The sequence below is a fragment of the Onychostoma macrolepis genome, chromosome 10 (genome assembly GCF_012432095.1).
Source record: "Onychostoma macrolepis isolate SWU-2019 chromosome 10, ASM1243209v1, whole genome shotgun sequence".
Classification (NCBI taxonomy): Eukaryota; Metazoa; Chordata; class Actinopteri; order Cypriniformes; family Cyprinidae; genus Onychostoma; species Onychostoma macrolepis.
Genome location: NC_081164.1, coordinates 4,598,550 through 4,607,408, shown reverse-complemented (window position 1 = coordinate 4,607,408; position 8,859 = coordinate 4,598,550).

The window sequence follows — 8,859 nt, the reverse complement described above, 5'->3', positions numbered from 1 at the left end:
GACTAAGAAAAAAACCGAATGTGTGTCAGTATTTAGGTCCGTGCATTTAGTCTTAAAGAGACAGTAGCCTAGAAATCCCCACTTCTGTCTTGTCTGCTAATCAAACAACACCACAGCTTTAACAAAGATTAATCTGTATTTAACTTATGCAGTAAGCATTATTGTGTTGTTTTACACTTTAGGATTACATTTCTGCACCTGAATACTACTGTTACTGTCTTTATATAGCCTATAATTTTATGTTGTAGGCTGTACATCTATGCTTGGAATTTGCGCAATTGTTCTTGTTGTATTACTGACTTTAGTAGTTAGGCTAGTAGTTTCTGCTGGGGTATAGAAGTACTTAAAGTAAGCTTTTAGTAATAAATGAAAAGCAAACTTTTTATTTTATTTTTTAATCCGAAAAATGATCCGATCCGTGACTCAAAATCCGTAGTATGATCCGAACCGTGAGTTTTGTGATCCGTTGCACCACTAATAAAATTAGAAGCACACAATTCCCTAGAATATCATTATACTGTATGCTTAAACATTAAGATTTGTACTCACTGAAATTACTAAAGTAGTCAAAGATTTAGATTTAACTGTAACACCCTTCAGCCGTGTCTTATTCACAATACAGCACAGCCTCTCGTACCTTATTGCTTACATAATACACCACTTTCAATACAGTAATACAATAAGCTTTTAATGAAGCAAATCAATGTTCCTCCATTACTAGTTCTAAAGTGACGTTTTGTAATTAGTAACGGAGGCTTGGGCTCAGCTGTTAAACTGTCAATTTAAGATTTGAATCCGTGGTGGAAGGAAGAAGTTCTGCACAAAAGAGGGCTTTTAAATACACTCCGTTGTTATTTTATGTATTTATACACTCGTGCCGTCGAACTGTTGTACAAATGCAATATAACTAGTGGTGGGCATAGATTAATTTTTTAAATCTAGATTAATCTCACTGTAATCTTGCAATTAATCTAGATTAATCTAGATTAAAATGGCTCATTTGAATTCTGCCAAGTAGATCAGAATAAGTTCACTACTAGTAGTAAACAACTAGCAGTCATCAAGAATTTAATATTGATAATAACATTGAAGACATTGTATGATTATTCCTTAAAGATAAGGTTTTAATAGATTTAGTAGTAGTAGCCTATTACGTTCTGCCCAATGTCTTCAAGTGAAACCGAACTTTTATTTTGACGGGTTGCAGTGAGGATAGTTTTTCTCAAATGAAACGCTCGAGTGCTCATGAAGTGACTCTCAGAGCAGTTCTGGAGATGTTGTTCATGTATTTATGTCCTCATTTAGTGAGACGATAGACGTTAATATCGCCGCAAGCGTCGCACGCTTCTGTATGAGTGAACAAACCCGCGCGTCTGCGCCATACATTAACACAGAGACACACAGAAGTCATATTTAAATAGACGTTTTGCGGCTTAATATTTACAAATAGGAGTGGGAGTGTGCTCACTTGTGTGTGCGCCACGCTTGTTTGTTTGTGTGTGTGTGTGTGTGTGTGTGTGTGTGTGTGCGAACCGGGGCGGAACTCCGCTGTGCGCGCGATACAGAGAGCGTGACCATGTAACATAGAGATAGAAATGACTTGCCGATTTCCATTGGGAAGCTTCTTAAAAATAAATTTTCCCTGAAGCAAACCCGGCGGCTTCATAGCTGCATCCATGTTAGCACGCATACACACAGGTTCAAGACTCGTTCTCGCCCCCTACAGTGCTATTCGGCTAGGTATACATCCGCGCTAAAATATCAAGGTGAAAGTCATCATAGCTTGCGTAGTATAGATCCAGCTCCCAACCCAACTTTGAGAATAGATTAACGGCGATATTTTTTTTATCGCCCGATAAGAGTCTCACGTTAACGCAGCACGTTAACGCCGATAACGGCCCACCACTAAATATAACACTTGTAGACGTGGTTGTAGATATGGCTGTATATCGGCAGGCTATGCCGATATACAACCCGAATTCCGGAAATGTTGGGACGTTCTTTAAATTTAAATAAAATGAAAACTAAACGAATTTCAAATCACATGAGCCAATAGACCCTTTTCTGTTAGTAAACATTGTGACGTTTTTCTGTGGGCGGGGCTTAGGTGGAGGCAGAAAGATTCCACTGACCTCTTCACTAACGCTAGCTATGAAGTTTGTTACCTTGTGTTTTTTTATAACAATGGCTGGAGAAAATCAGATTTTACCTGCATATGTAAGGTCACTCACTGTGCAGGAGCATTATTGTTATTTAAATAAGTTAACTTTAACGGACAAAATCAGATTGACCGACCCTATGCTCATGGATGGACGATCTGACAGGATTACCTCCCAACTGATTGACTCAAGTCGCATATAGAGAAACCTAATGAGTAGTAACGAGAAACTCACCTGTGTCTATCTAGCCATGAAGATGTACATATATTTCAATTTCAGCAGGTAACTATTTTTACAGCTAATATTGAGACGTGAGAGTGAACTGGGCCAAAATACAAAAAGTAAGTTAAACATTCAATGTGATGGATATATTATTCGAAGATGTATGTATCATGGCGAAATAGTTATTTTAAAGTATATACATTCTGTAAATTATGCAAGTTAAATTTACAATACTTTACAATGTAACAATGTATATTACAGATGATTAAGCATATAAATCGTCAGTTTGTTGTTTTACACACATGCACACAGACATTATTTCATAGTTGTGAGATGCATAAGAAATCTTTAGACACGTAACACAAACCATAATCCATAACAAAAGACAGTACTTTATTTAACCTTTTCTGATAAGAAGTGTGTGCTGCATACGCAAACATTTTTGACTATCGTTTCTGTCCAGTCTACTCATTTGATCTCGTTTAACCACAGCTGTCATCGTTTTTTTGTCTGGGAGTGGCAGCAGGTATGCGTTAAAATTTCAAATTGGAGCATGTACTACGTCGATTCTTGCATCTAACATCACAAGAAGATGATATTTTAAGCTCCTTATGTAGCCGAATCTGCGCTGGTTTGAATGGGCCGCCTCCAGTTTTCCTTTTGTTTTGCCTCCAGCTAGCGCTGTGACGTTGGCGCAAAATGGGTCTATATTTTATTCACAATAGAACATAACACAGCAAATGTTTGAACTGAGAAATTTTATAATTTTATGCACAAAATGAGCTCATTTCAAATTTGATGCCTGCTACAGGTCTCAAAATAGTTGGGACGGGGGCATGTTTACCATGGTGTTGTATCTCCTCTTCTTTTCAAAACAGTTTGAAGACGTCTGGGCATCAAGGTTATGAGTTTCTGGAGTTTTGGTGTTGGAATTTGGTCCCATTCTTGCATGATTATAGGTTTCCAGCTGCTGAAGAGTTCATGGTCATCTTTGACGTATTTTTCGTTTAATGATGCGCCAAATGTTCTCTGTGAGTGAAAGATCTGGACTGCAGGCCAATTCAGCACCCAGACTCTTCTACTACGAAGCCATGCTGTTGTAATAGCTGCAGTATGTGGTTTTGCATCGTCCTGCTGAAATACACAAGGCCTTCCCTGAAATACACGTTGTCTGGAGGGCAGCGTATGTTGCTCTAAAACCTTTATATACCTTTCAGCATTCATAGTGTCTTCCAAAATATGCAAGCTGCCCATACCGTATGCACTTATGCACCCCCATACCATCAGAGATGCTGGCTTTTAAACTGAATGCTGATAACACGCTGGAAGGTCTCCCTCCTCTTTGGCCCGGATGACACGGCGTCCGTGATTTCCAACAAGAATGTCAAATTTGGACTCGTCTGACCATAGAACACTTAACACTTTGAAACAGTCCATTTTAAATGAGCCTTGGCCCACAGCACCCGACAGCGCCTCTGGACCATGTTCACATATGGCTTCCTTTTTGCATGATAGAGCTTTTGTTGGCATCTGCAGATGGCACGGCAGATTGTTTACCGACAGTGGTTTCTGGAAGTATTCCTGGGCCCATTTAGTAATGTCAATGACAGAATCATGCTGATGAGTGATGCAGTGTCGTCTGAGGGCCCGAAGACCACGGGCATCCAACAAAGGTCTTCGGCCTTGTCCCTTATGCACAAAGATTTCTCCAGTTTCTCTGAATCTTTTGATGATGTTATGCACTGTAGATGATGAGATTTGCAAAGCATTTGCAATTTGACATTGAGGAACGATTATTCCACAATCTTTTTACGCACTCTTTCACAGATTGGAGAGCCTCTGCCCATCTTGACATCCCTTTTATAGCTAATCATGATACAGACCTGATGTCAATTAACTTAATTAGTTGCTAGATGTTCTCCCAGCTGAATCTTTTCAAAATGTCTTGCTTTTTCAGCCCTTTGTTGCCACCATGCCAACTTTGAGACCTGTAGCAGGCATCAAATTTGAAATGAGCTCATTTAGTGGATAAAAGTGTAAAATTTCTCAGTTTAAACATTTTTCTATGTTCTATTGTGAATACACAGCAAAAAATGCTTTTCTTATGATCAAAATTAAGTCAAAGTTAAGTGAACTTTTGCTTAGAACAAGCAAAATAATCTGCCAATGGGGTAAGCAAAATAATCTTATTTCAAACAGAAAACAAGATTATTTTGCTTACCCCATTGGCAGAATATTTTGCTTGTTTCAAGCAAAAACTCACTTAATTTTGACGTTTTTTTTTCTGAAAACAAGACAATCATTTTTACTTATCTAGAAAATCCTTCTTGATTTAAGAATTTCTAGATATTTTGGCTGGAAACAAGACAAAAAAATCTAAGAAAAGCATTTTTTTTTTGCAGTGTAAAATATGTCTCGTGATTTGAAAGTCTCTTAATTTTCATTTTATTCAAATTTAAAAAACATTTCCAGAATTTGGTTTGTACAGCCATATCTATGATTGTGATATTGCTTATATATATATGTATATATATATATAAATTGTGCTCGTAAGTTTACACACCCTTTGCAAAATGTTAATAATTGAAACAAAATAAGAGGGATCATGAAAATTGCATGTTATTTTTATATGTAGTGCTGTTCTGAATGAGCTATTTCACAAAACAGATGTTTGCATATACTCCACAAGACAAAATAATAACTGGAATTTATAAAAAAAATGACCTCATTCAAAAGTTTACATACCCTTGAATCTTAATACTGTCATTTCCTAGATGATCCACAACTGTTTTTCATGAGTCCCTTGATGGTCCTGAGCAGTTCGACTGCCTGCTGTTCTTCAGAAAAATCCTCCAGCTCCTGCACATTCTTTGGTTTTCCAGCATCTTCTGCATATTTGAACCCTTTCCAACATTGACTGCATGATTTTGAAATCCATCTTTTAACACCGAGGACAATTGAGGGACTAAAGGTTAAGTGCCATTACAAAAGGTGAAAACATGTACTGATGCTCAAGAAGGCCACACAATGCATTAAGAGACGGGGGGTCTCAAACTCAATTCCTGGAGGGCCACAGCTCTGCACAGTTTAGCTCCAACACTAATCAAGCACACCTGATCCAGCTAATCAAGGACTTCAGGATCACTAGAAACTTCCAAGCAGGTGTGGTTTGGAGCTAAACTGTGCAGAGCTGTGGCCCTCCAGGAATTGAGTTTGAGACCAATGATCTGTGATGTTTTAAAATAAATAACACCTTATGTCTGAACTAATGTAAAATCTAAATTAAAATAAGATACTTGTTCTGTAATTGAAATAAATGATAAACAGCATTAGAATACCACTGAAATGAAAGTGGGCTCTTTTGACCACTGGAACCCCCAAGGTCTAATCTTCTGTAACTGGCTTAGACAGAACTAGGTGGATAAACCTCAAGTGCAACAGTTTTATTAAAAGAAAAAACTATCCTGCTGTGCTTCCTTTCTTTGACCACCAAGGGGAGCAAGAGCTTCAGTAACATGCGATCTGGTCTGATAGCATAGTTAATTTAAGTCTGAAGATAAGTTTAAGATATAATTTAGATTTTTTTTAAATGTATAGATTGTTATAATCGTCAAGCTAAAATCTTGCACTTTTCATTATAACAAAGCCCTTGAGTCCTTTAACATTTGGTGACCAGAGATGTTTTATAAAAACTCATGTGCCATTCACTCGTTTGTTTATTAGTAGATGTCACTATTATCAGAAGAAGTGTTTAGGCCACATCACTCTGAATCAAGGCCTCACCGTTGGTTAGGTCCGTAGGGGCCTTGATGTTAGGCAAGACCACACAGATCGGTTGCTAAAAGCTTGGAGGCGTATTGCAGCATTCGTTAATCATTCCTCTCTCGTTAAAACCCCTCTCTGTGGTCGGGATAGGCACTAAGTGGTTTCTCCAAGTTACACTGTAATAGTTTATAATTTGTGGCATTTAGTCTCGAAGTTACATCTGGTTTGGCAGCATTTCACAGTGTAAACCCCAGTGGCTCATTAATGTGCGCCAGAAAACATTTCCCAAAAACGTATATTTACTTACAAACTGACTTACTGGAAATGTATTCTAAATAGGCCTATTGGGTTTGCAATGGGCGTACAATCAGAGGACGTTCTTCTCGATACTACTGTGGTCCGTTGATCCCGGTAAGTATTCGGGTCAAACTGTTATGTCCGACTATCCATAATGTAAGTATGATATTGTTTTCCATTCCGAGCTCGCCGTCTTGGGTCTCTTCATTCACATGATTGGTTAACTGTGAGATTTCTTTACATTATAATATCTTACTGACCTTCACAATGCCTCCACCGTCTTGCGTTATTCTTCTCGGATCATTCAAGAGTAGCTCTATTGTTGAATTTTGGCCATAGGGAAAGAGCAATCATGTATAAGTTATGGCCAACTAATTAAAACATCATCCTCACCTATACTTGACCCTGACTCCTATACAATGGGCTCTACAGATTCTTTTGTGCACTGCCCTCTGACTTGTCCAGTGTGAAGTGTTGGATGTCTTCTGAAGTCTTTTTCCTGGTACTTTGGCAAAGGTCTGCAGCGGTAACTGGAGCACAAGGGCCCTGCAAAGAATTAATTAGGCTCAAATGAGTTTTTCCAACCATGGTAAGCACTGACAATGACCAGGATATACAGGACATCAGAGGGGTCATGTAGTCTCCCAGCCCGTGACCCCCAAGAGACCTTAGAATGCAGGAGTAGTTAATAGGATAGTTCGCTCAGAAATGACAATTCTGTCATGACCAACTTTACTTGAAAGTCGATAAGGTGCCATTTCATGGTAACATCTTGTGAAAGTCCTGAAATTAAATTTCAGTTACTGTCCAGCTGGCAATTTTTCATTTCATTCTTTTCGAGAGGTCATATTTAGTGGCGGATGTTTGTTGGAACATGGAAATAAATCTAAAACAACATACTTCTAGCATCATTTTAACTTGCTGGAAATCACCTACTCTGTACCTCTTGTGCACTGAACACTGTTATGCACATTGTTACCAGCAGCTGGCAGCAGTTATAAAGAAAATCACTTGGTGGGCCAACAGCCAAAAAAACGAGCTGTGAATTTGTGTTGCTCTTTATTGGCAGGGTAATTAAAGCAATTATACAGATTATTGCTGTTTTAACCGATTAATACTGTTTCAGTAATGAACACTTTTATTTGCCAGTGAGATGGCTTTAACTAACAGCTCTGTTTTGGTAATCACAGAAGTCATTTGAAGTGCCAGCTGCTTATTACCCAAGTACTTGCTGTTTGGGTGGCTTTGAGTGGAGACAAATAAACCCATGTTAATGTTACAAAGAGATTGCAAATTACATGACCTTGTTTTGACCTGAACGAGGTGACACTCCAGATAGGACGGAGGATATTTAACTGACAGTGACGGTTTGACCTTAGGGGTCAAGCTGCATATGAGCAACTGGAGTCTTGGACGAGGAGACTGGAGTCTTTTTCAAATGTGATATAGATGATTGCAATTACACTGTTTACTTTGCAAGTTCTGATAAGAAGATGGAGTAGTTTTGAAAAGGGCCTAATATATAGCCTTGCTGAACCCCTCAGTTATTTCTGTGCATGAATGGCTGCATTAAAAAGTATGCTTCATAGTTTCCTAACCTACTATGTAAAAATCGCAGCAGAACAAAGGAGACGAGCCACGAGGAGTATCAGTGATACTTCGATTCGATACACGGCGCTGCTTGTAAGAGACACTGGGTGGACGTGAAGATCTGAACAAACGTCCTCTCATTTGCAGTCTGTTTTCAGAGGTAACACCCAAGCGATTTACCGTACCCCACTCCCACCCAAAGAGAAGCAGGGGAGAGTTATAAAAAACTGTTACGCTTAATAATTGATGTGCTGCATTTCAATCAATTTTACCACGGCGCTAGGCTAATTAAGGGTTGTCTCTGATTCCCAGGGGTAATTTAAAGAACGAACGCAGAAAAGAGTTTATTCTCATTCTTTCTTCTCTCTCTCATCCTCTTTATCACTCTCTTTTCCTTCCTAGCAGCTCAGTTCATGGGAATTCGCTATTTCAGGAAGCAGAGATCCGTTCCTCTCCGTGCGTCTCCTGGGGCGGAAGCCTAAATGCAATTAATACAGCTGCTTTACTGCCTGCTAATTATTAAACGATAAAAAGAGATTATTTTACACCAGACTAATTTAAAGTTCATAGATGATTGTTTTAATTAATTAAATAAGAAAAAGTACACTTTAAGCATGACTAACGGCATTTGCATATGAAGGTAATAATTAGCCACAGCGACGGTTCTCACCTAGCTGGGCTACATGGAGGAGAGGCGTATTAATGAGAGCTGCTTAAAAGTGCTTTTCTTTGGGTATTTAACAGTAAAATTAATAACTAAGGAGCTCAGTTAAGGGAAGGGGGAGTTGCTAATCCTTAAATATACAGAGGCACCTCCTCCCTCCAA